Here is a 24,676-nt window from a genome sequence, read left to right as displayed (position 1 = left end):
CACCCCAGAGATGTCCCCTTCAAGCACCAAAAGGTTCCCTGTGTCTCTGTCCCTTGGAGTCAGGCTCCATAGGCACAGGGACATTCACCTTTAATGGCCATCATCGATGTGCACTGTGTGCTTCTGTGTCGCTGTGGGGTTCCTGTCAGACACTGCTTCCAGAGTGATAGTCGACAGTTATCTGCTGATATGGAACATTTTATTCTATTATTTATCCAGATGTGGTTCTCCAAGATTTCCCCCTTCCCCCACTCCTTCCTCATTTATTCCTGTTAAGCATCACCTTGTTTCCCTACTTGTGACAGCAAGTGTAGATACACTCAGTTCTGATTAAGAGACTTCAGCTTGTATGGTTTTTGTCTCGTTGCCAGCGGACAACACTTGTCAAGACAGCCCAGAGTGTCTCATGCACACTGCACCTATGGTGTGCCTCTTGCACGTTAGGGGAAAGTTGTCCTTGGGAAAGTCAACAGCTAAAGGGATTCAGTGGAAGCAGGATTTCTTAGCAGTCTTCTTGCAGTGAAGTGGCCTCCAGGGACAGTGTTCTCCCTAACTCTGCTGTCAGGCCCCTCAGAGAGGTTAGGTTTGTTGGTAAGGAAAGATTTAACACAGGGAAACACAGGGGAGGAAATGCACTTTAACACACACTAGCTCTGAACACCTTTAAATCACAGCTTTTAATGAGCCAGGCCCTGTAGCATGATGGATTCTGAAAAGGAACGGGATTATTTCAGGAATTTGAAGAGCAGGATGATTCTTCCTATTTTGTACTTGAAGTTCTGAATATTCCAAATTATGTCTAATGACTTACTATTTATCAGAGCTTCTTCAATTCATCTTCACTCAACTCTGATCTTCAGACTTTCTTTTAGACACATATATATGAAAGAATCACACAATCCTTATTCTTAAATATCTTATTCCAAGTCTCTGAATTTGTTGTATCTTCTTTTGTAAGAAAGAGCTGTTGGACAAGACTCGTATGTATTTGTGAGTATCTACAAGTAAAGCTGCAATAGCAAGTCCTCCTAATGTGTATACATATTTAACATTGTAATTATTTATTAATGTTGCCATTCTATTTATTTATATGTGCATGTATATGTAAAAACCATGTTGCATTGCTAAGAAATAAAACCTATAAAGGGAAGAGCACTGTGCTAAAAGTGTAACTGCATATTCTCTCTGATTTTATCAAATCAAGGAAGTCACCAAAAATCTATGCTGAGTGACCAAGCCAGAATCCAGAATGGCCAGTGTGGATCTGATGTGGGTGTCCATGTCCCTGTCTCCCAGGCTTGGTCCAGTGTTTATTGCCAGTGCCTGAGCAGGAGCCCGCTTTCTCCAGAGCATGTCACATCAGGATGGGCACCATGGTGAATTTGCCGTGCCGTACTGTAGCTTTTCTTTAATGATCATGTCAAAACCTATTTAGCTTCAAGTGTGGCAGCCCTGGTATCCAGCTGCTCCTCTTCCACATCATGACATCTAGAGGACAGTAAGAGTTTGCTTTATCCATGTCTTGGCTTGAAAAGGCTCCTGCTAAGGAAGGTAGGAGCCTCCTTTAAAATGGAAAATGTAAACTCCCTCCCTCCAAATTATTATAATTTTAAATTAAGGGGCTCTCAGGCAAAGATATGAGAATAGGAATAACATTTATTTACTAGTAAAATTAAAAATACAAATGCAATAGTACAAAAAAACCACTGTCAGAGTCAGAATATGACTTGACACCCTGTTGGTCAGGGTGTTGGTAGCAGTCCCATTAAATGGTGGCTGCAGCCCTCCTGCACAGGAGGTTCTGGTTGCTTGCAAAGGCTGCTTGTGGTTTTCCAAATCTCAGATTATATCCAGAACCACAGGCATGGTTCTGCTGAAGCAGTGATCCTGTAAAAGTGTGTAGTTTTCCTCTGACAGTGGTGTAGATGGACCTGGTCTTCCTCTGGGAATCTAGAGGGGAAAAAGCCGCTTGTGGTATTCCAAATCTTAGATTATATCCATGTAGTAATGCTTGGCTCCTCCCCCTGGGCAGAGCATCTCTTAAGGGGATGATGTAATTTTATCCGTCATGCAGTGAGACTCAATGGCCCATTAACAGCAGATATCTCCTGGAGGGAGGGCTGGTCATGGAAGAACTAAAGAAAACTGCCCTAGCTGGTTTTAACAGGTGGCCCAATTAACAGTAGATAACTGCCCCACCTCTAACAGATGGCAACAGAATAAACACCCCCAGCCACATCTTGCAGCCTGAGACAATCCATCATGCCATAATTTCACCACAGGACTTGTTTACCTGAGTGGTACTTACAGCAAGCTTTGGTATAATTTCCATCACCTTTTTGCCATGTCTGTGGCTTGTAGTTCCAAAACAATTTCTTTTTCCATTTCTAGGGGGCAGAAAAGCAACTTTTATCAGCTGGCCTTTTTTTTTTTTAGAATGGATTATTTTAAAAAGGAACTTACAAGAAATAAAATCTCTTCTTATTAATACTCAATTGCTTATGTGTGTGGAGGTTACTGAAGGAAAGAAAGAGACCTGCCCTTTGTTACAATTCAAACACACAGTCATGCTATCAAAAATGTTGACATTTTTCCTTCAAAAATATTGTGGAAGCATCACTACTTTTCTCTAAGGAAAGAGGAGCAGGTTCCTTGCATAATTGTTTCTTATATTATACTATTGTTTCTATGTTATACGAGTTTCTTGTATCATTTGCATGCTGCTTGGGATCTCTGGTCTCAGGGAGGCAGGCACGCCATCTGCTGTGGAAGATACAGAATAAAATCAAATACCATTTGTGAGTATAAAAAAAGTGTGTGGGAAAAAAAACACCCACTCCTAAAATATTACCTGTCCTGGAATTTTGTTTTTCAGGAAAGAAATTACCACAATTCAGGCTTTTAAAACAAATCTAATTCTGAAGAAAATAAACATGGTACAGAGATGGGCATTTTTTCTAAGTTTATTTTGTCCATTTCTAGGTTAAATTGTTAGAAGTCCAAAGGAGCCAACTTGTACTTTCAAGGACAGTGGGGGAAGTGTCAGGATAAAACCTATCTGCTGTCAGACAGAGTAGTCTCAGCATCTCATTCCTGCCTTGCACACTACCTTCCTTTAGCAGACTAGATTAAGCAGAAGTAGACCAGAGTTTTCTCTCTGCTTTTGGCCTCAAAAAGCAAACTTTTCAAGGCTCTATTTCAAGTCCTTGGAAACCCAAACACAGCAATGCAGCAATCTCCTAGCCAGCCTTACAGCTGTAATGAGATGTAGATAACCTCTCCACTGATCATACCAGCAAGACCCGGCTAGCAGAGGAGAAAATCGGGATTTGTGGCATCCCCAATCACTGCCAGAAGAGATTTCTCTCAATGGAAAGAGAGAAAAGAGTATGGGCAGCTCCAAAGGGACCTGTAAAAATTACAGTTTTTTGTCATATTCCATTGTATGAAAATCTCAGCATCAGTTTGTCTGCCTAGTATATTCCAAAAGAGAATTTAATGGAAGAAATTCTTTTCTATGTTATTATTAAAGCTCCCTCTCCTTTGCCACTCTAGTTTAAAAGCCATTACCCCCTAGGTGGCACTGTCCAATAAAACAAGGCATGTTTAAATATGGAATGATCATTAAGTAAGAGTCATTAATGTTGGAAAAGACCTTCAAGATCAACCTGTGGCCAAACACCACCATGTAAGTAATCCATAGCACTTACTGCCACATCCAGTCATTTCTTAAACGCTTCCAGGGATGGTGACTCCAGCACCAGGAGCAATAGATTGTATCAATGCTTGACAGCCTTTTCAGTGACAGAATTCTTCCTGATGTCCACCCTGAACCTCCATTGGTGCAGCTTGAGGCCATTTTCTCTTGCCCTGTTGCTGGGCCTGGGAGAAGAGGCTGACCTCCACCTGGCTGCACTCTCCTTTCAGGGGATTGTAGAGAGCAATAAGGTCCTGCCTGAGCCTTCTCTTCTCCAGCCTAAACTCCCAGCTTCTTCATCTGCTCCTCATAGGAGTTCTGCTCCAGACCCTCCAGAAGCTTTGTTGCCTTTCTCTGGACATGCTCCAGCACCTCAATGTCTTTCTTGCAGTGGGGGGGCAAAGACTAAATACAGAACTTGAGGTGCCGAGTACAGGGGGACAATCACTGCCCTGCTCCTGCTGGCCACACTATTTCTTTTACAGGCCAGGATGCCATTGGCTTTCTTGGCCACCTGGGAACACTGCTGGCTCACATTCATCTGGATGTCAACCAACACCCCCAGGTACTTTTCTGCTGGGTCTGTGGAATTCTTGTTTACAATGTAAACTAGCATAAGTATGTTGAACGTAGCTATTAGTCTCAGCTTGGTAATCCTCTTTTTCTGAATCTGTCTCTCAAAGTCAATAAAACATGCTGCTGTGAATCTCATTTAAATAGAGTATTTTTACTTTCAGAGTGCTATGGAATATATTTTCCTGGAAAATTATTGTGTATTGCACGTACTTGATGTGTCTGTGCTCAGTGAATAAGACAGCAGAGGCTGTGCTTACTTTAGCAAGTCATTCAGAGCAGCAGGAGCAGATTGACAGCTGTAAACTGCAGGGGCTGAGGTTCCTTATAGCTCCAGTATATTCTCACACAGAAGTTATTTTGCATCTGGTGGGAATTGGCCCAGTACTGCACATCATCATCACCTGTTTTGAAACTCCCTGAAAAAAAGCTCTCACAAAACCTCCTTGGCCATGGGACCTCTCAGAAGCACCAAGTTCCCCTCTCACCTGTCTTCCATAGATATGTTTCACACCAGTCTCCACTATATACTAAAAACCTCACAAGCAGAAGGCAGCCCTCTTTACTCACTCCTCCACGTTCTGTGTGACACTGTTTTGCTTGTTTCATACCCTGCTCTTCCCTCTGGTGCTGGAACATGGATTGCTTGGTGGCGCAGGGGAGGAGGAATAGCCTTTGCCCTCCAGGCACTGTAGCAGTGCCAGGAAAACACCTTGAGTACACCCTTCTTACCTTTTGCTTTCACATATTAAAAAAGGAGGCAGGAAATCTATCTGACAGTGTTTACCACTATGACAGCTTTGTTCACAGCCGGACAGAGATGCTGAGCCTAGGAGACAGACAGACAGACAGACAGACAGACAGGATGTTGTGACGTGGAAAGAGAACAAGTGGGTGCAAAACTTCTGAGAGCAAGGGGGTGCCACTGAGAAACAGGGAACTCTGGAGCATAAGGGATTTAAAGGAATGATGCCACAATATCCTCAATTAATTTCTGTAATTCCCTTTTGAGAAGAGATGCTCTGCTTTTCTTGATGTTATAGTACCTGGTAAATAACTCCATCATGTACGTCCTCTTTGCTCATTCAAGATCTCCTCTGATTTTCTTGTGTATGATATTATGTGTTGTCCCTTCATTTGGCTCTCACAACAGCATCATTATCTTTTTCTGATAATGGGTTTAAGTCCAGACATCATCCAAATTGTGTCATGTAAGGCTTCCCTAGGATAAGAAACAAAATATGGTTTTATATAACCTTCATTTTTCTCTTCTGGTGTCATCCAGAAGAAATCTGGCCACTCAATTACAATTACTTTGGCAAACAAAGAGGTTGTGGAAGAACTATTCACATATCACCATTCATTTGGGGTTGTTTACCTTCCTGTAGAGGAGGCTAGCACAAATCTTACAGGACTTTGGTTTCCAGTTCAACTCTCAAATTGACTGGAGTACCTTTATTTCAACAAAAGTATGCTAAGACCCAACCCATAACTTGCAGAGGGGCAAAATCTCCACTAGGAGTAAAAGGTCTCTAAAACATTTTGTGATTACATCAGTGCCTTTTAGTGCAAGCAGGAGTTGATTTATTCCTAACAGGAGGATATCTGCATGATATATGTGTTTATGTCCAATATGCCAAGCACTACTTTATGCCCTTCAACATTGCAGAGTTTGACCCTTTTTAAGACACAGAGCTAGAAAGCAAATGTAGCTGTGATGAATCAGAGGCTTTGAGGAAACATTGGTTCTTTCAGCCCAGCCTTAAGAATTCTTCCTGTGCTGGCTCAAGCTGATATGCACACTTAGTAGGAAACTCTAATACTGGATGTCTTTGGTTTGCAACAGCTAGGAGACTGGAGCTTATTGGAAAATTATATTATGTCTCCAGGCACTGAAAAAGTAAATTGTTCTTAATGACTTGTTTGTTGTAGTTATTATTCTCAGCATTTCTCCAGACATTCAGAAATAGATTATTTCTCTCTTGAGAAGTATAATGCACTTTTTTTCACTAAAGAAACAAATTATTTTGCTGATAAAGCCTATATGAGATGTTATAAAAGCAAAAAAAATGTGTTCAGTACAGTTTTTCTACCTTAACATGTGCAATAGAATTTTTATGTATGTTCTCATTATTTTTTCCCTTTTTTTAAGCTCTCACAGGCATTTGATTAAATTTGAAGTATTTTTTCCTTCAAAACTTTTAGGAGCTTAAAAACATAAGACTGCCACACAATTTCTTGAAAGATTTAAGTCTTTAGCGATGGGATTGTTTTTTTAAGGAATAGGAGGGTGTTTTATACATTATTTGCCTAAAATTGTAGGCCTCTGTAAAACTTGCATCTAAATGTCATCATGCTGCACATCTGCAGATCATACTGAAATATCCCTTTTTTGCTTGTTGTGAAAAGCAACAGGAAATAGCCTGTTGGCAGCTACTATGTTCTCTGTGTGAGTCTGTGAGGTTCTGACTCAGACAGTCTCCAGTTCAAGTCAAAACCTCAGGTTTTAATGATACTTGATTAAATACAAAGGGGTTTTTTTTGGTTTTTAAATTAAATTTTAACTTGCTGTGTTACATCCCAGGAACAAAATACTGCATGTGATCCTGGATGAATGCAGGACAAAAACCCTAACCCATATGTTTTCTTTATTTATAAAGATTAATGTAGACTTTATTTTAATAGTTCATGTTGACTCTTGAATTTCCAAATAAATTTGACTGCAGTAGTAATTTCTGAAAGCTATTTTAGCTTCTTTCTGTCTTTCCTGCCTAATCTAAGTCAGTTGTAAATGCATGTGGCTTCAAAGGAAGGAGGAAAAAAGCATAATGAAAATAGTCTATGTGCTTCAAAATGCTAAAAAGATGGAAAACTATTTAAAGAATAAAACATGTCTCAGGAGCTCGAGAATCACTGTGGACTGACATATGGTAATCGTATGTCAGCATATGCCTGTGCTGCTCCTACAGCATATCTCCATTTGCTAAATTCTATTTGTGTCCAAAGTTGTAGCAAGAAGATCAAGTTTCAATACACTTAAAAATGTACAAGCATGATGATATGTTTAATTTTTAGTTTTCTGTAGAAGCAATCCTGCATATTTTTATTTTTCCTTGTTTCCTTGCTTCTTTTTCTGATTTCAGAGACCATCCTGACACTTCAATTTACCCATCTCACCCCGTGTTAATTTCTTAGTATCAGAAAAATTGAGAGCAACTCCAAGATTAATAAGTATTTATTTAAAGTTGGTGGGGATGGGGCGGGGGGAAGATTCAAAAGATGCTGTGCATAGAAACACGTGGAATTAGAAGAGAGGAAACAGTTTCAGTTTCCTGCTCTAAATCTAGTAATTTAATAACCTAATCACTGAGTCATTGTGTGTAGATGTTTCTGGTTTCTAGAACCCAGAAATCCCATTCTGAACTAAATAAATCTCCCTTTGGAAAATTTTGCTGAAGTTAATATAATTTTCATTTCAGTTTAATAGGACTATTAGAAAAGTGCTGGGAAATTTCAGATGCAAACTAGCTGTGAGTTATGAGCTAACCCCAATTCTCATCTTGTTTCCTAAGAACTATTCCTTCCTCCATCTCAAAGCTGAGGATATCTGTTTGTTTCAGTTTTATAACCCATATTAAAGCTGACAAACTATATATTTGACTCTTCTGGCTACTAGAAGATAGGTTATTAGGAGCTGCAAATAATGTTGACAATTAACAGTAAAAATACTGAGTATTGTATAGGGGTCTAAGATTCCTTCCATTACTACAGTGTAAATGGAAAGCATTTCACTTAAGGATACTTCATGACAGGGAAATAGGCTGGAGCAAGGAAAGATTCCAAGGGTAACATTGTGTTGTTTGGGTTACACAGATAAGGTAAACGGAGCACGTATTTCCTTTCTATCTGGAAACAAGCACTGAAGAATTTCAATTTCCAGTCAGATGGGCAGGGAGTGGATTGTCCTCTCAAGATAAACTCAAAATAACTTTGCCAAAGGAATGTCTCTAGATTGACTCTGCTATACTCCAGATGAGAAATCCCCCCATATTTCTAAGTCTCAAGCATGGATGAACACAGCAGACCGGTGAAGCAATCATTTAATCATTCAGTTCCATTAAATAGACATTGGTTAGCTACATGCATCAAGAGCTAGAAAAAGGAGAGCTACTTTGAACATGCACAGGCCTTGGGATTAGAAAACCACCACGATTTCTGCCCAAGGATTGCTGCACTGAAATCTCTTGGAGGTTTCTATCATAACCCAACGCCGTGGTGGTGGCTGAGGAGAGGCTGTGCAATGGTAGCTGCAGTTTCTGCTTCGCTGCATTACCTTGTAATGACATTAGCACATATTTTACATTCTGTGAGGGGAATGCTTCCCTCCTCCTCCTCCCTGCCGCTTAGAACAGTGAAGAGATGAGATGTGACACTTGAAAATGCTACAGCACTGTGACCTCACCAGGGTATAAGATTGTCTTAGTGGAGGCAGAAAATTCAGCTGCCTGAAGTACTTTTGCTTCGTCCAGCTGGTGTCCTACTGCCTGCAAAGCTGCTTCCAGACAGCAGTGCTTTGTTATTCACTTGACTTTACTAGCCCTTGTCAGAGTTAATTGGATTTGTGACATGGTCAGATGTTTATTTCTTGATTCTGTTGTCCCTTGCCTTACAGAACAGATATGCCAGGGGAAACAACAGTACATCTAGCAAATACCAAACTATGAAGAGATACATAAAAATGCTGCCCAATTTTTTAGGCGATAAAATTTAAGGAAATGTGTGCTTAAAATATTTTTCCCTTTAATTTATGACAATATTGTCACTTAGCTCTGATTTATAACATTAATTAAAGCAACTATAAAACCTTTTGTTTAAATATATCCACAGCTCTCTAGACAGTCAAATATCACATTCATTAATGTGGTCATGTATAAATGCCCAACTAAACCTTATTGTAGCTGAATGCTGCTTTGGAGAAGAATGAACATAAATCATATAAACACAAGGTTACATTTCTGGGAAAATCTCTTATTTATTAAGTGTTTGAAAAACTTACACTCTTCATGAAAGTCACTGCCTACAGTCATAATTTTATTATACCTTCCTTTGTGTAATAACTTCAGTTTTGTATGTGAGATTATATATAATAGTAGTTATACAGCTCACTTTATAAATTTTTGGTACTATTACTGATATAGTATTTTGCTGTAAATGTTTTTAAATAAAATGAAAAAATGTTTATGAAGTTATTGATACCTCTAAATGATTTAAATCAAAAACCAAATTACTTAATTTACAACTGCTACAAAAAGCATGAGTTTTGGCATGGAATCCCAGAAAAGGTTTTATTCTGAAATGCAGTCTCCCTTCTTATGGAAGTTTTGGTTGGATGAGAGGCCCACACGTGACCTTAGAGAACAGATAAACACATACACACACTCACAGCACTCTGGAAGTCACAGTGGATGCAGTCTTTTCTTCAGGCTTGAAACAAGAGTAAATCAACCACAGCTTTGTGTACAAGGAGTGTATAGAAATACCTGAGCATTCCTTCATGTCAGCACGAGCTAAATTTCATAGATGTTACATGATAGTAACAGCAGGAGGAGAGGGCGAGAGAGAGACAGATTGACAAAGCAGTTAAGCATGGGCTTAACTTTAAGTTTGTATCCAAATCCTCATGAAGTCAACAGCTATGCAGTTGGAGCTATGCCAGGATGCAGCAGAAGATGTGACCATCATAGTCTACTTTATGCAAGCATGCTGTTACTAAGTTTGTAAGCAGAAATGGAGTTAGGCAGTTATTGGTAATCTGTAAGCGTTGTGCAAAATTTTTATATTGGCTAATGCAAGAGAGGAATAAAATCAGAGAAACTACTTGTCATCACATCAGCAAGAAAGAGAGCATACACTTTATTTCTAACTCATTCTAATTTTATTATTAACAGACCCCCCCTGTGCTTTCAATACACATAAAGCTGCAGCAGCACAATTGAGCTTGGTGTCATTTTGGGCAGCTATTTGGAAGCATCTTAAAAATGCACAGCAAGGCTAACCTCCACTCCAACATATTGTACTAGCTGAGAAACAGGAGGGGAATATTTTTTTTGTACTTTTGTACTGATTTTGACAGACCATTGGTTCCCTAAATAGGGCAGTGTTTAGTCCTTCATCTCTTGCACTGTGAGGTAACATTGTATAAGCCAAAATAATGTCCACCTAGACTCTGAAACTGTTACTCTACCCCACTAGGAACTTCAGGAATAAACTTACTGCCTTCAGTGGGGCAAGGTCTGAAGTAAAATCACTGAGCAATTTTGCTGAAAAAGTTACAAAGCTAGAGAAATTTTATCAGAATATCGTCTTCTATTGCATCATTGTTTCTATTTGCCAAATTAATTACAAGACCTTCTTATGCTCTACTGTATTGTGTTAATTAAAAATTCTTCACTACATTTCCTTGAGGACAGTCATAAAAAGGTATCATCTCCAGATAACAGTCTATAAAATATTTGGTGTATCACAGTTCCTTCATTACATTCACATGTGTCTTTCAAGATCATTATTTAGCTTCAATAAAGCTGAGATTGATTGATTTATTTACATGACACCTAATAGCAATCTACAAACAATAGCTGGAACAAAAAAAAAAAATTCTTCCCCAACCCTGCCTATTCTCGTGGATTTGATTTATTTTTGGAATAGGGGTCCATTAGGAAAGGTAAATTTTCTAGCAAGCTATTCAAAATGCAGCAAAATATTAAAGAATAATCAGGAAAAGAAAGAAAAAATCTTTTGTGCACTTTTATTAATTAACCTGAATTGGCACTTACTTTGATACAAAGAGTTACACACGTCAGAATGCTCCATGCTCTTCAATTGTACTTTTCTCAGCCCTAAAAAGATAGGATAAAAAAATACTAAGGTCAGCAATCATGTGCACACCAGCATAAAGCTTATCAGCTTCTATTTATTCTTACAGTTCTTTCACAATAGATTGTTAATACCAAGGTTGTATCAATTACCATGAATATTTAACTCATTTAAAATTGCATATTAGTCCACAAGATATTGCTGATGTCTGATTGCATCTCAAATAAGATTATATATTATTTGGGGGGGGAATGTCTGTTAAAATGAAAGCACAAAACCTCAACAAAACCTAATGCTAATGTCAGAAGCCAAATTCCAACTTAAAAAGCAAAATTCCTCTAGACATGCTGCTGCATTTTGTGTCCTTTCTTTGTGAACCCTCCTCAGAAGCAGGACTGCTACAAAGTGATGTGTTAAAGGCATCCATCCCTGCTTTCAGGTACGAGGCCTTCCTTAGCGACAGAAATAGGATGTCCACTTATGAAAGAATTTCTTAAAGTAAAGAATGTGGGTTCCTACAGGCTGGCACAAGATAAAACATTTCCAGGCGTGGAAGTTCCTTAGCAGGAGGCACAGCCCCTCAGGCCAGGGTGGCAGGGGACCTTTGGGAGGGAGTCCATGTGGCCACCTGCTCAGGGACCTGCAGCCCTGCCAGTGCTGCCAGCCCTGCTGCAGAGGCAGCTGCAGCTCTGGGGAGGCTGGGCCACCTGCCAAGGGGATGGGTAGAGAGCTGGCAGGCAACCAGCAAGCAGAGCAAGTTTCTGGCAAAAATTTGACAAGCTTGGGTTCCACAAGATTTCTCTTTTAAAACATAAGAATGCTACCTTCTCTTCACAGCAAAATACTAAATAGTTTATGTTAGGAAGTGCATTTTGTACAAGTCCATTTTCTGCCTCCAAAAACACACAATGAGTAAAATTTAACTTGACAGTTTGTGGTGAAGTTCAGATAAAACCAAACATTAAGGAATACATGCCTAATGAGAAAAAATAGTATTGAAGCAAATAGAACCACACAATCTACCTGGTATGTCTGTGTCATCTGTTGCTTGAGTAGTGCAATACAGGATACTGCAGAAATTCTGCAATTAGCTGTAAGAAACACTGAAGGACCACAAGCAACGTATCTGCTTACCCATGGCCCTTCCTCAGGCAGACCAGGGCCACAGGCAGACACTGACTGGAACAAGGGATTAAAATGTAACTCTCCCAAGGTTTTGTTGACTTCCCTTAGCTAGAAATAGTAAAAGCATAATGTGATTGTGTGATACAGCTCAGTATGAAGTTGTCTCAGCACAATTTTTAATATGCATTTTAGACATAAATTAGCACATATTAATGCTAATAAAGTTATAATGCTTATTGTGTCTGAGCTAAAACCTTCAGCTTGGGTTGTGCAGTTTGCTTGTGTATTTAGAAGAGCAGGAAAACCTACAGTCCTCTTACTGCCAAATAGCATAATAATTAAGTAATTAATCAGCAACCACTAACTACGTAGCTCTTCAACTAGCTAAGCTAAAGAATTCTAGGAACCATACTTTTGGGGACTGAAGGCTGAATCTACACTGATAGATCCAATATTCCTTCTGCACCTGTGCCAGTGCTTTACACTCTGACAGGGTGGCTAGCAAGCCCAACCCAAGTTCATATTATTCTATATTCATATATTGTTTTACAGTAAGTTCACTATAAGGAATGCTGACAGAGTTGTCCCTTATGAGTACCTACATCTGACTGAATTTGGTTTTTAATATTCCCCCTTCAGCTTTAAATAAATGCAAGTTTCATGCACTCAGCTAAGTATTAATTAGCCTGATGCCTATGACTTGTGGGGAAAATAACTTTATGCCATGTTACATTCCTTCAGCTCTTATAAAATTTAGAACCAGTTTCAGCTGTTATATGCACTTCTGCTTTTTTGTACAGGAACTTAAACAATCTGTAAATGAAGGTAGAAATCACTGTAGCAGAGAATCACTGTCCCATTCTGTCCTTTGACAGCAAGAAAACACCAGCATTTATTGAATCCTTTTGAAGCCATAAATTTCTGTTGTACCAGTACAAGGCTTCTGAGTGAAAATACCTGGCAAAAGACAGTGGAAAGTGATAAGTTTTGTCTCAAAGTTTCCATTTTATATATTGCAGTATTTAACTTCTTTGATCAAGGAAGGAGGTGAAGTGCAACTCTTCCTTGACAGCCAGCAGGAACAGAGGTAGTCAGCACACATTTTAATGTGCTGCTGTCTCCTGCACTCTCCAGACCATTGAGAGAAATTGTGCATTCCCTGTTAGGCTTCCACTTATGGATATTATATATTTGGCTGCCTTCCTAACAATATCTAGCAGCATCCAGCACACATGCTTACACTGTCTTAGAATATACCAGTTTTGTAAATGTGGAAAAGAGATACATTTTCTGAAGTCAATGAGCACAGCTAGAAAAAAAACATACCAAACAGGAAGGACTGCATTTGCATTGCAGACCACTTGTATAAAGCAAAGCCTTTTCTTCAGAGAAGGACACCTTTGTTTCATGAATTTATATTAAGCTGAATTTCTTTGTCCAGCTTGTATGTTCTTGGTCTCTGGCATTTTTCATGAGACAAAGCAAATGCTGATCCTCTTTGGGCTGTAAGGGAAAACAGCTGCTAGTCAGAACTGGGGGATTGAGAGCACTTGGTCAACCCAACCTCACAGAAGGTTTAAGCACCTCCAGACTGTGTCACATCTGTCACAGCAGCAGCAGATACAACATAAAATGTAGAGCAGGTCCAATTTTTTAGTGTGTCAGTAGAATCAGCCTGTAGTTATTTTTAACTGCCTCGGAAAGCTTAGCAGGCAGATACAGTTAATCCTTTAAAGGATTTGCAGGTATTCATAGCTTAATAAGTAAGTATAGTGGATTAAGCCAATAGGAGATTGAAGACAGTCAAAGACAACCTTTACATGCTAACATTAAAAAAATAAAAAGAACAGCTTCTTTTATATAGTTCTTTCCTGACAATCACCCTTAAATTGTCAGTATGTGCCAGAATCCTATACAGTGAAATATGAAATAAAAATGTTAGTCATTAATGTCAACATGTGTGATTTTTGAATTATCAGAAAGCAGTGAATTTCTCGTCTTCTATTTCCATTATCCTACAAGTGCTTTGAAAAGATCTGCATTATGAAAACAAATTAAAAATGCATCTACTTATGTAATAAATAAATAATAAAACTAAAACAGTAAAATTCATTTTAGTAAGAAGAAAAAAGGCTGGATTATTTTTACAGGTCATATTTTATATTGCTTGTATTCTTTTTCAGGATTCACTGACTTAGGCTCAGCTGACAGATGTGGGCCTTCAATATATTCATAAACACTGTGAAAAAGAACACACATAATTAGACAAAGGAATAAACATCAGATGACACAAAACTATTAGGCTGAGGAAATCTAGGACTGGCTATGAAAAGCTTTGGAGGTGGTTCAATACTGAATGAGCGATAAAATGCCAGAGGCTATTCAGTGTCATTAAGTGCAATGCACATCAAGAAGGGAAGAGAAAATACACATATATGTACATGTATGGGGTGTTAGTATCACCAGGAAAGAAATCTGAAAATATCTGGTGCTCTAAGGGACAAACATACCTTTTTAATGATTTAAAAATTAACAGAATTTATTATTTATTTAAAAATTAACAGAAAAACATGAAAAATCTGCCCTGTAAACACTCAGGCCACAAACACTTTATGAATAATTTGGAGCTTTAGTAATTCCATTATCAAAAACATTATGATAGAATTAGAAAAACATGTAGAGAAGAATATGAGAGCAATGTATCAAGTAAAGACCTTTATTCAAAAGGTGACCTATTAATAGTAATACATCACTTTTCCCAATATAAATATTGGAAGGCATGCTTTTTCTTTTTCAATAATAAACGAAGCTCACTTTCATTACATATTGTGAGGCATAAACTGTACATGGAGCAGAAAAAGCATGATTTCATTGATTCAGCAGTTCTATTCAGCAGGTCAGCAGTAACTGTTAAACAAAAGAGTCTCCTAGTCACAGAAGGCCCGAAGAGCATGATGGAAAAATCCCTGCAAGCATGACTGCCTCTGGACATTTTTCCCATAAGTATCTACATACTAGATTAGGTAGACTTCTCATCTGGCTGAATTCAGCAGTTCTCAGGTCCTCATGACTAGAATGACTGAAATCATTATGTATATTGTTTGGCATATTGTTACAAGAAATTTAGCCAAGAGCTCTCTGTTTCTGTCACTGCTACTTAGAAAGAATCACAATAAAACAAAAGTGCTTCGTTAACTGTCCAACTGAGGCAGTCTAATTCCCTCCACATTTTTAAGGTTACATCTTCTGGCTACCAGACAAGCCACTGCTTTCACACCTCAACTGTGTTAACTGAAATATATGTAGATAAGAGATACATGAAAGATAAGAGCTATTATTCCACAGGATTATAATTAGGACCCAGCTCTTCCCAGATTAGTCAATAGGGGGATGCATTGTTGACTCTGATGCTTGAACAGAATTGTGAGACATACAAACACAGGACTAGAAGGGAACTCCTAAATCACTGCAAGTACTCAACTTTTACACTTGCATTGTATCTAAGACTAAAGGGTCTTTGGTCAGTTTCTGAAATAAATGATTTCAGAAATAAGCCTAATGAGCCTAAGTGATACAACTTAGAATTATTTCAGAAACTGACCAAAGACCCTTTAGTAACTACTTTATCAGATGGCAGTCTCAATGTGAAAATTCTGTTTTGAATTTTAGAGTCAGTGTATTCCTAGCCAGTTGATGACTTATGCTCTTCTACTAACACAGTTCCTTGGCTTCAGGAGAGCTTTACCTCTGTGATGGTACATTCAGAGAAGGAAATGATATCATCTGTTAACACTCATTTAGCTTGGCTCATGGAGGCAAGCCCTTTCACAGCACATCTCTCCTACCATGGTATGCAATGTGAAGAGGTCCCAGCTGGCTGTGACACCAGGCCTGTCAGAGCAGAGACACTGCAGACATTCCACACCCACATGGCCTGGTCCCAAGAGCTGTGCAGATAGGTTAGCACATTCCTTTCAGGCCAATGTGCCCTGTCACTGAGACAGCCAGTCTTCCCCAGCACGTATTCAGAGCCAAACTAAGGTGGCTGCACTAATTCACTTCTGGAAACAGTTTTAGAGACAGTTTAGATCAATTATTTATATACTTCTACTTCACTGTGTAGTGTAGTTACACTCCTAGTTTCCCACTATACACTTCCAATCCCATGGATCACCAAGCTCTTTCTCCTCACTGACTCTGTACTGATTTGCCTTTCTGGAATGCCGAATTTCCATAGAACAGACTCCAGTTTTTCCATACATCTCAAAGCCTATGATAAATTTTGACAAGCAAACTGAAAAGATTTTCAACATTTGCACTAAGGGCTTTGCTGGAATGCTGAGCCCTGCATGTCACTACAATGACTGAAGCTTAGTGACAATTCTATAAAGAGAATGACATCACTTATCGTTTTGGAAGAAGCATCTTAATGTAGTAGTGGCAGATAACTGACATCACCATCACCAGATTCCTAAGAGATGCCTGAGAAGGGAAGAAATGCAGTTAAAACAGTAGGAAATCAGGACTGACAGAACACTTGACAATGGTTCTGCACTTTTTAAGAGCAGTCTATCTTAATTTCTCACACATTCCAATCTTTCCCCTTTACAATCCAATTTGCTCAGGTAACCTGGACACCTTTCACTCCTCGTGGTTTCTCTGGCTCTGCTCCATCCTGCAGATTTGTTGCTGCAAGTCATTCCTACTAACAGACACTGCACAGAGAACACAGTTTCAGGAAGTCTAGCACTTATCTCACTGAGTGCTTCACTGTCACATCAGCACCTTTTCTGCATTCAGGAAGGGCAGGGGTCTAGGAGTGGGAATGAGAGAAATTGCTTAGGCAGTGGATTCTGTCCTGACACAAGCATGAAGGAAAGGCCAGCACAAAGACCAACATAAACCTCAAAAAAAGGGATTTGAGGACATAAAAGGGCTCCAAAACATGAAGATACCATAAGAAGAGCTTTATCACAGAGGGAATGAAACACAGTATAATGGAATCACTTGGGTGGGAAAAGATCTCCAAGATTGAGTACAACCATTTACCTAACTCTGACAACACTAAATCATGTAAACCACGTCCCCAGGTGCCACAACATCAGAAGCTCCAGGACCTTAATGGTCCAGAGTGACTTGGTGGGTGGCAGAATACAGGGCATTCAAGTTTTATAGATGAGTAAGAAAGGGGTTATGAAAGACAAAGGAGATTAAGAGAAAGGACAGACAGAAAAACATTTAAAATGACAATTTTTTTTTAAAAAATGTGTGGCCTTCTGCAGAAATTTTGATTTAGTTATTAAATAGAAAAGCTGTGTATGCCTATTTAGTCTTATGAAAGCAAGCAAAATACTACTGAAGTTGAATATACAGCCCACATATATTTACCCCAATATGAAACCATACAATGCTTACCTTAGACAATAAATTACTGTAACATATATTTTGAAAATCTGTAATACATATCTCAAATCAGACTATGTCATTAGAAAGATCAGTGGTACTTTCTCATTTCTTTTCTGCCATTCTAATGCTTGATTGCCACAGTACCTGGCTGCTGTGCTCCTCACACAGTGAAAAATGAATGAATATGAGGAAACAGCCTGCAGGAAACAGTCTGTGTTTGACTATCCTTTCATGCCCATTTTGCTTTGTTGCAATACCTCTGGCTTAATAGGGCTTTCACTTGATTGAGTTCAAGTCAAGGGAAGAATCAGCCCCACAATGTGCCCATACACCTGTCCAACATGGCCCCAACATTCCTGACAAACCTTCTGAGCAACCTGTCCAAAGGCAAAACAAAGCAACTGGAGATTTCACATGCAATCTGAATGTAATATGATGTGAGCCAGACAAATGCTTCAACTGACCTTGATGTCTTTCCAAAACATGGAACACTGCATTAATAAATATCAACATTCATTTCAAAACCTTCAGAGTACTTAGCTGAAATACTTTCATTGTAGTCATACAGTCAGTGTTAGCAAATTTTCATCTTAAAGATAGATGCTGCACAGGCAGTTTGCAAAGAATTTAGAGAAAAAAATTAAATCAAATGCAGGAAGCCCCAATGACAAACAGAATGCTGGACAACTATCAAGGTTTTTTGGGAAAAAAACCCCTACTCTGATTTGCTTAGAGAACATGTAATGTTGAATAAATCAAGAACTTTTACTCACTCAGGTATACTTGCTGTGAATCAATTTCATAGAACAGTACTTCCCCAAATTAAGATTTGAACCTTTCTCTTTATCCTGTCAAAATTCTTACCAAAGTAATGAGAAATTGTTTTTATGGTGCACGAGATGATTTATTCTTTTATTATGAGCCAATAAATTTATTAAAAAATCAGTCAATCCTCAACTCAATCCATAGATGTGTTTGATTCTTAATCCTACAGGGATTAAGAATCAAACAGAGCCTTTCCCTTGAGTGTGGCATGAGCGAGCGAAGGGCAGGGATAAGGAGCTGGGAGGGTGCCATGAACAGGACAAGAACAGAGCATCTGTTCCTGTGTGGCTTTTTCTCTCCTCCCACACATTCAAGGGAGAGATGCATATGAAGTGTGCACAGTGCTTATTTTTACCAGTCAGGCAAAGGGCCACGATGGCTCTGTCCCATTGCTCTGTTTATCTCAAGGACAGCTACAAATGCCTTGTGCCGAGATCTGATGCTCTCCCCTCGTGCCATGGTGTCCCCCTCTCTAGTCTTCAAATATTGCCCTGTGTGTTAAAATGTGTCTCAACAACCCCTATTGGCACTCTGCAGGCAGCTCTGCTTGCTGATTTTGTGCATCACAGCTCTTAAACAAAAGCCAAAAAACCCCAAAACAATCAGGCCTCCTTCCATGCCAAAGAACCTTCATAATTCTGCTTACTGAATGTATTATTTCTTTTAGGTTTGCTTTCAAGTGAGAACTCTCAACTCTCATTGCCAGTATTTCTCTTCTTATCATATTAATAAATTTTTTTTTTGTTTTTCTGTTCGACATCCTATGACATTTTAAGGCTATTCTAAGGCAGTTCCTCATGTGATCGATTTTTGTTTATTTTCTGTTTGGGCTATGTTTTTCTACCAATTCACAGAGAGGACAGTACAGGTTAGTCATACATTCATAACTTGGTTATACTAACCAAAGTCATCCATTTATACAGTTCTGAGGAGGAGGATGATTTTACCAGGCAATTTTATTGAAAAAGACATCATCCTCACTAAAGATTTTCACAGCAAGAGTAATATGGAAAAGAATATCCTCCTCCAACATATGAAACATACCACTTAGTCAAAATTGTGATTTCTAATCCAGTAGTTTAAAGAAGTACATATATATTTGAACTCTGTTGGGCTTCAAAGACTTGACTGTGAAAGGAAAAAAATGAGGAAATCACATGTATCATTCTCATTTTGCAGTAAATGGAAGATATCTAATTCCTACTGAAGACAGAGCAAACACAAAAATCTTCACAGATACCTTGAAACAACATGCATAAAGTAGCTGCCACACCACAAACACAGATCCTGCCTTATTTTATCTTAGCCTTTCCAAGCAGGCAACCAAAAAACCTCTATAAAGAATACCAGCTACTTAAGAAAGAGTCTTTCAGCTCCCTGGGGTAAAGAACTCACTGAAAAAGCAGAATTGTAAAAAAAACACAAGGAAGTGCTTGCTGCTGACTGCCTCTACATTAATCTGAAAAAATTATTCATCCATATATATTTTTTTCTGAATAAACAGTATTGTATTAAAGAACCAAACCAACCAACCAGAGACATTTCTCTCTTGGAAGAAATTAACCTGCTCAAACCAATGGAATGATTGTACTTACACCATGTGGCACTGAAAGAGCTGAATGTGCCTTGAGAGGGAATGGACCTGGTCTCCCAATGGAAAACAAGAACACTCGGATCTTAGCTGATCAGACCCTCCATAGTTCTTTATCTTCTATATATTCATAGTAAGCATACATGTAAAGTACATTTTAAATCCCATTGATTGCAAGTAAATTTAAGGATGCATTTAAACATGTGTTTAAGATGCTCTGGTAACAAATTGACATTCAAGAAATCAAACATTTCTCGAATCTATGTGAAATACAACAGCTTTTTCCTTTTCAGCAGACCATAATATACTACTTCACAGTTAGCTAGTCCTGACCATTCTTAAAAATTTACAGTGCAGTACATAGAAAATTAATTTAGAACGAAGTGGTCTATAGCTGCATGGTCTGCAGAGCTTCTATTACCAACCAGGACAAACCATAACTAGATGAATAACAAGATTTATACTTGGTGAAATGAAAAATAGAAATGTGATACATAAAACTGGTCAGAGTCTAGTATTTCTTAGGATTAATCCCAGGAAGGCTCCTGAGACATGTTTGTTATTCTTAAGTATTGTAACAAATTTCAGCATACAGATTCAAATATCAACTCTGTGCTGAAGTAATGCATTTGCAAATTGTGCTATTGCAACTATTCAGGTAAGTCATACAGCATTTTTTTCATTTCTTGACAGAATAACTTGAATGTTGTAAACAAGATCAGTAATTCACTTTCAAGATTAAGTTTCAGATGACTGGCTGTTAATACTACAAAAAAGCACTTTCAAAAATCATTACCAACTCCATGAATGCTTTCTGAATATTAACTGCACACAAATTCCAATCAGCAAATAATGACAAATCACCCTTTCTCTTTTAAAGACTTAGGTTTATATTTTTGAATACATTGCAGCCAAAGGCAACAAGACATCTTTTTGGAAATTTTATGTATTCTGCTTCTTCAGTGCTGCCTTTTCAAAGGGAAGCTTTTTGCACAGCAAACTACAAGCATGTATTGAGCACAGTGACCTCTATAATTCTGATTTCAACAACAAGGTCAACATCACTAAGAAGCCAGTTTTGCCTTACAGGCAAAAGTCTCTCTGAGAACCTAAACTGGATCTTTTAAATGTAATTGAACTATAACAATTCATTTCCACAGGCTTATGAAAAAAAAAGCCTTCTAAATTTGCAACCAATTTTATAGTATTTGGCCACTGACAATAGATGCAGACAGGGAAGCTGGACCATCACATCTTGAATTTCATACACTGCTAACTCAGACAAAAGTTTTTCAGAGAAGAGAGACACACAACAAGGAGCCCCCTGTTAAGAGAAGCACAGCAGAGTCAAAACACATGAGAAAGTGCAAAGGCATAGAGTGTGAGAGAAACTGAGACTCCACTCCTGGGATCAGCAGCCAGCTGTGCACAGGAGGTGTGTCCCTGTTGGTGCCTCTTGGTCAGCACAGCACAGCTGGCACAGCTGGCTCCCCTCCCTCCCAGAGTCTGCCCTTCAGCATCACCCCAGGGCAGCTCACACAGGGATGGAGAGCTTGCCTGCATTAGGAAATGACATTATTTCACCAGTGAGATGCTGCTGCAGTTTACTCTTTGCATGTGGTTAAGCTGTTGGCAGTGCTGTTTCCAGTTAGAATGGCTTTAACAATCATCAGCTGAAAAAATGTCATTTCTCAGCATTGTTGAGGGACCTGTCTCTTCATTACCTTCCCATTGTATAGGCATACCTATCTCTGCAAGTGTAACAGCCACTGAATATAACATAGTATCAAATCAAAAACTTAACTTGAACTTCAAAACCTATAATTTGATAGGAGGGAAGACCTTCTATTTAATGTCCTTGGCTAATAGGTTGGGTGAAGTAGGAGAAAATGAGGCTTTGATGTTTGCTAGGCATCATTAACACCCATTCCTGTTCACAGCCACATTTTGGGAAATGCTACATGGAGTGGTTTTTACTATACATTCACAAGATCATTTTGGCAGACAGAAAGTTATTTCAAGGGGTAAGAAAGGCAAGAATGTGTTACTGATTTTCCCCCTGCTTTTCTACAGTTGCTTCATTACAGCTTTCCTAAATTTCCTCTTCCTATTATGCCGTACAGCTAACTCTATGAATAATTTAATTGGGATACTCTATCAGCACACTGCAGTTGATGAAGGCTTGATTCTCTCAACATTTTTGCTTCCATCCTGATTTCTTTGTAACCTAACCTGAGAGCATGATGACCGAGCATTTCCATTTTCACTTTCTCCTCTGCAGCTCCCGAGACAGAAATAAAATGGAGAGGGGGCAGAATGGGAGGGGGTGGGATGCCTTCTGCTAAAGGCAGGAAACACATCACACAACCTGCATCAAAACTTCATGTGTGACAATCTGGTGAGTGAGTCCTCAGGGAATTCTAACTATACACATCCCTTCACAGGTACACAGCAAAATCCTCCATGAGGAGAGGATGAGGCAGTGAAAGCCACCTTAAAAACACTCCAGAATGAATGGATGGCAGGGGAAGGAGGAAGGGAAAAAGAAAAGAGGCGGTCTCTCTTTCAGTGTGAATAATCCTTGGTAGCTTTATAGTTACAAGGCTTGGTTTTTTTCCCCAGATAGCAATACTAGCCTCTATAACAGTAAAAAATCAGGAAAATTGCACTATCTTTTCTCAACATCAGTATGTTCCTAACTCAGCACAAAGCAGCAAGCTTTTATTATCATTCTTCCTTGCAGCTTTTTATTTTCTACTACTTTCACATATTCACATATTTAGATATTAATTCTGCCACGTACATTCTAATTTCAAAAAAGCCCTAGGGTTATATTATTTACATATCTCAACTGAATATAGTTCACATATGAACAATATGATAAGGAACATAATTTAAAATAACAAGCAACATGAATTAGTTTAAAACTCTCCTTACTTTCACTGCCTCTAGTGAGGTATTTAAAGCTAATTCATCAAATTTCAGTGATTTTCCCCTGTTTAATAAAGTTTCACAAAAAATCTAAAATCCACACACCTGGATAAACAGCACTCTATTTCTCATATTATATTAAAAGTAATGTTATCCCTTTTGATTGAAGTAAGTGGCTGAAGTTTGTACTTTATTAAGTTGTTTCTGTTAGGAAATGTATTCCAGAATCTGTTGGGGCTCTTTGTGAGTTTTCCCCTTTCTCTTAGAACATGGATGCAACCTGCAGCTGAGCTGATCTGTTTATTGTCACTGAAAAAGCATTCCCATCCCACTCTTTCCAAATTCAAACTTTACCCTTCTTTTCCCCTTACTCTGTTTTTTTCTGTTCCCCACTCTTTTTATTGGCTCTGCTGCTTGTCAAACACTTCCCACAAGCTGAATGGGCTCATGAAATTAGCAGTGTTATTCAGCCATTTCAGTAATCAATTTTTCTGTATTTCTGTGATTTAAGTCAGTTGACCCAACAGTGATGAAAACCAGAGATAACAGGTGAAGGCAGTTTACAGCAGGCCATAAGGAGACCTTGCAGGGTGGTCATGCAGAAAGGCTTTTTCTTGGCAGCTTTTTAGCAGCACTCCTCTATTCAGTGGCCCCTGTTTACAGGATAATGCAACAACATCAAAACTTTATGAGTCTTCTGCACCTACATTCTGTCCATGACAAAATACTTCTGATCAATAACTGTATCTACTGTGATAGATACCTCCAATTCAGCATGTGGCTACCGTTGTTTCATTTATTTTATAGCTGAAGTACCTGAAAGAAATACACTTTCATGAATGGTGACCTACACCTTACAACAGCTGCTCCCTACCAAAACAACAATCATGTGAAAGAAACGTCTGTATTTTGGGCTGCAAAGCAACAGAAAGCCATTGAGAGAAACACATGCCTAAGAAAAGCAGATTTTTCACCCCCCTGTTTCAAAATACTATTTAAAATCAGAGTTTTCCGGAGGAAAAAAATCAACACAGCAGCAAGAAACATAAAAGTACAAACTGCTGGCACACATAAGTCATTAATACAGCAAATAACTTTCCCTATGCCCAGAGTCTCTGGGAATGTGCATCCTTTGCTTAAAAGGGGGGACACAAAGAAACATCCCCTGTGCTAGGTTTTCCCTGAATTCCCCTTAAGGGACAAAACTCACCCATTGAACTTTTACAGAATTTAGCACCATCCTTGTGTTACTCTAGGAAGCATATAAAAAAAGAGTTGGCACACTTGCTTGCTTCTTCTGGAACTTCCAGCCAAAGCCGAGATGTTAAGATAATGGTGATGTAACCCATCTTTTCCGAATTCTCAAGCGGTACTCGTGAGGGAAGAGTGACGAGGCCTCTTGGAGAGGACGACCACCCTGTCTTCCCCAACAGGCACACCTTGCCCCTGAGCCGCACTTACTTCTCTTGCAGGCGAGGTGCTTCCTGCAGGGCCGAGGCTGCCCGGGCAACACCTGTCCAGGGCAGCACCTCGCTCGGGGGAGCGGCGCTGAAGGCAGCCGGGCTGAGCGGCTCGGGGCTGCTCCGGGCGGCGGCGGGAGCGGCTCAGGGGAGCGGCCGGAGCGCCGCTGCCCCCGCCCCGGCCCCGCCCCCCCA

At 39.1% G+C, this 24,676-nt stretch overlaps 1 long non-coding RNA gene across 4 annotated transcripts; it reads right to left on the bottom strand.

Moving 5' to 3' along the window:
* Positions 1-658: 658 nt before the first annotated feature.
* On the bottom strand, positions 659-24,673 carry LOC135443888 (uncharacterized). Of its 4 annotated transcripts, XR_010439128.1 has the most exons (7): positions 24,483-24,673; positions 13,595-13,771; positions 11,104-11,166; positions 5,317-5,492; positions 5,003-5,099; positions 2,309-2,387; positions 659-1,950 (listed from the first exon to the last, which is right to left on the bottom strand). It is a non-coding gene; the product is annotated as an uncharacterized LOC135443888 (long non-coding RNA). The 4 variants fall into 4 exon arrangements; XR_010439127.1 differs by having other exon boundaries at positions 659-2,387; XR_010439130.1 differs by lacking the exons at positions 659-1,950; positions 2,309-2,387 and adding an exon at positions 2,397-2,763.
* Between the last annotated feature and the right edge of the window lie 3 nt (positions 24,674-24,676).

Source organism: Zonotrichia leucophrys, chromosome 2, assembly GCF_028769735.1.
Source record: "Zonotrichia leucophrys gambelii isolate GWCS_2022_RI chromosome 2, RI_Zleu_2.0, whole genome shotgun sequence".
In the NCBI taxonomy this organism is placed as follows: Eukaryota; Metazoa; Chordata; class Aves; order Passeriformes; family Passerellidae; genus Zonotrichia; species Zonotrichia leucophrys.
The sequence above is the reverse complement of the archived record's forward strand: the minus strand, read 5'-3'. Positions and strand labels throughout refer to the sequence as shown.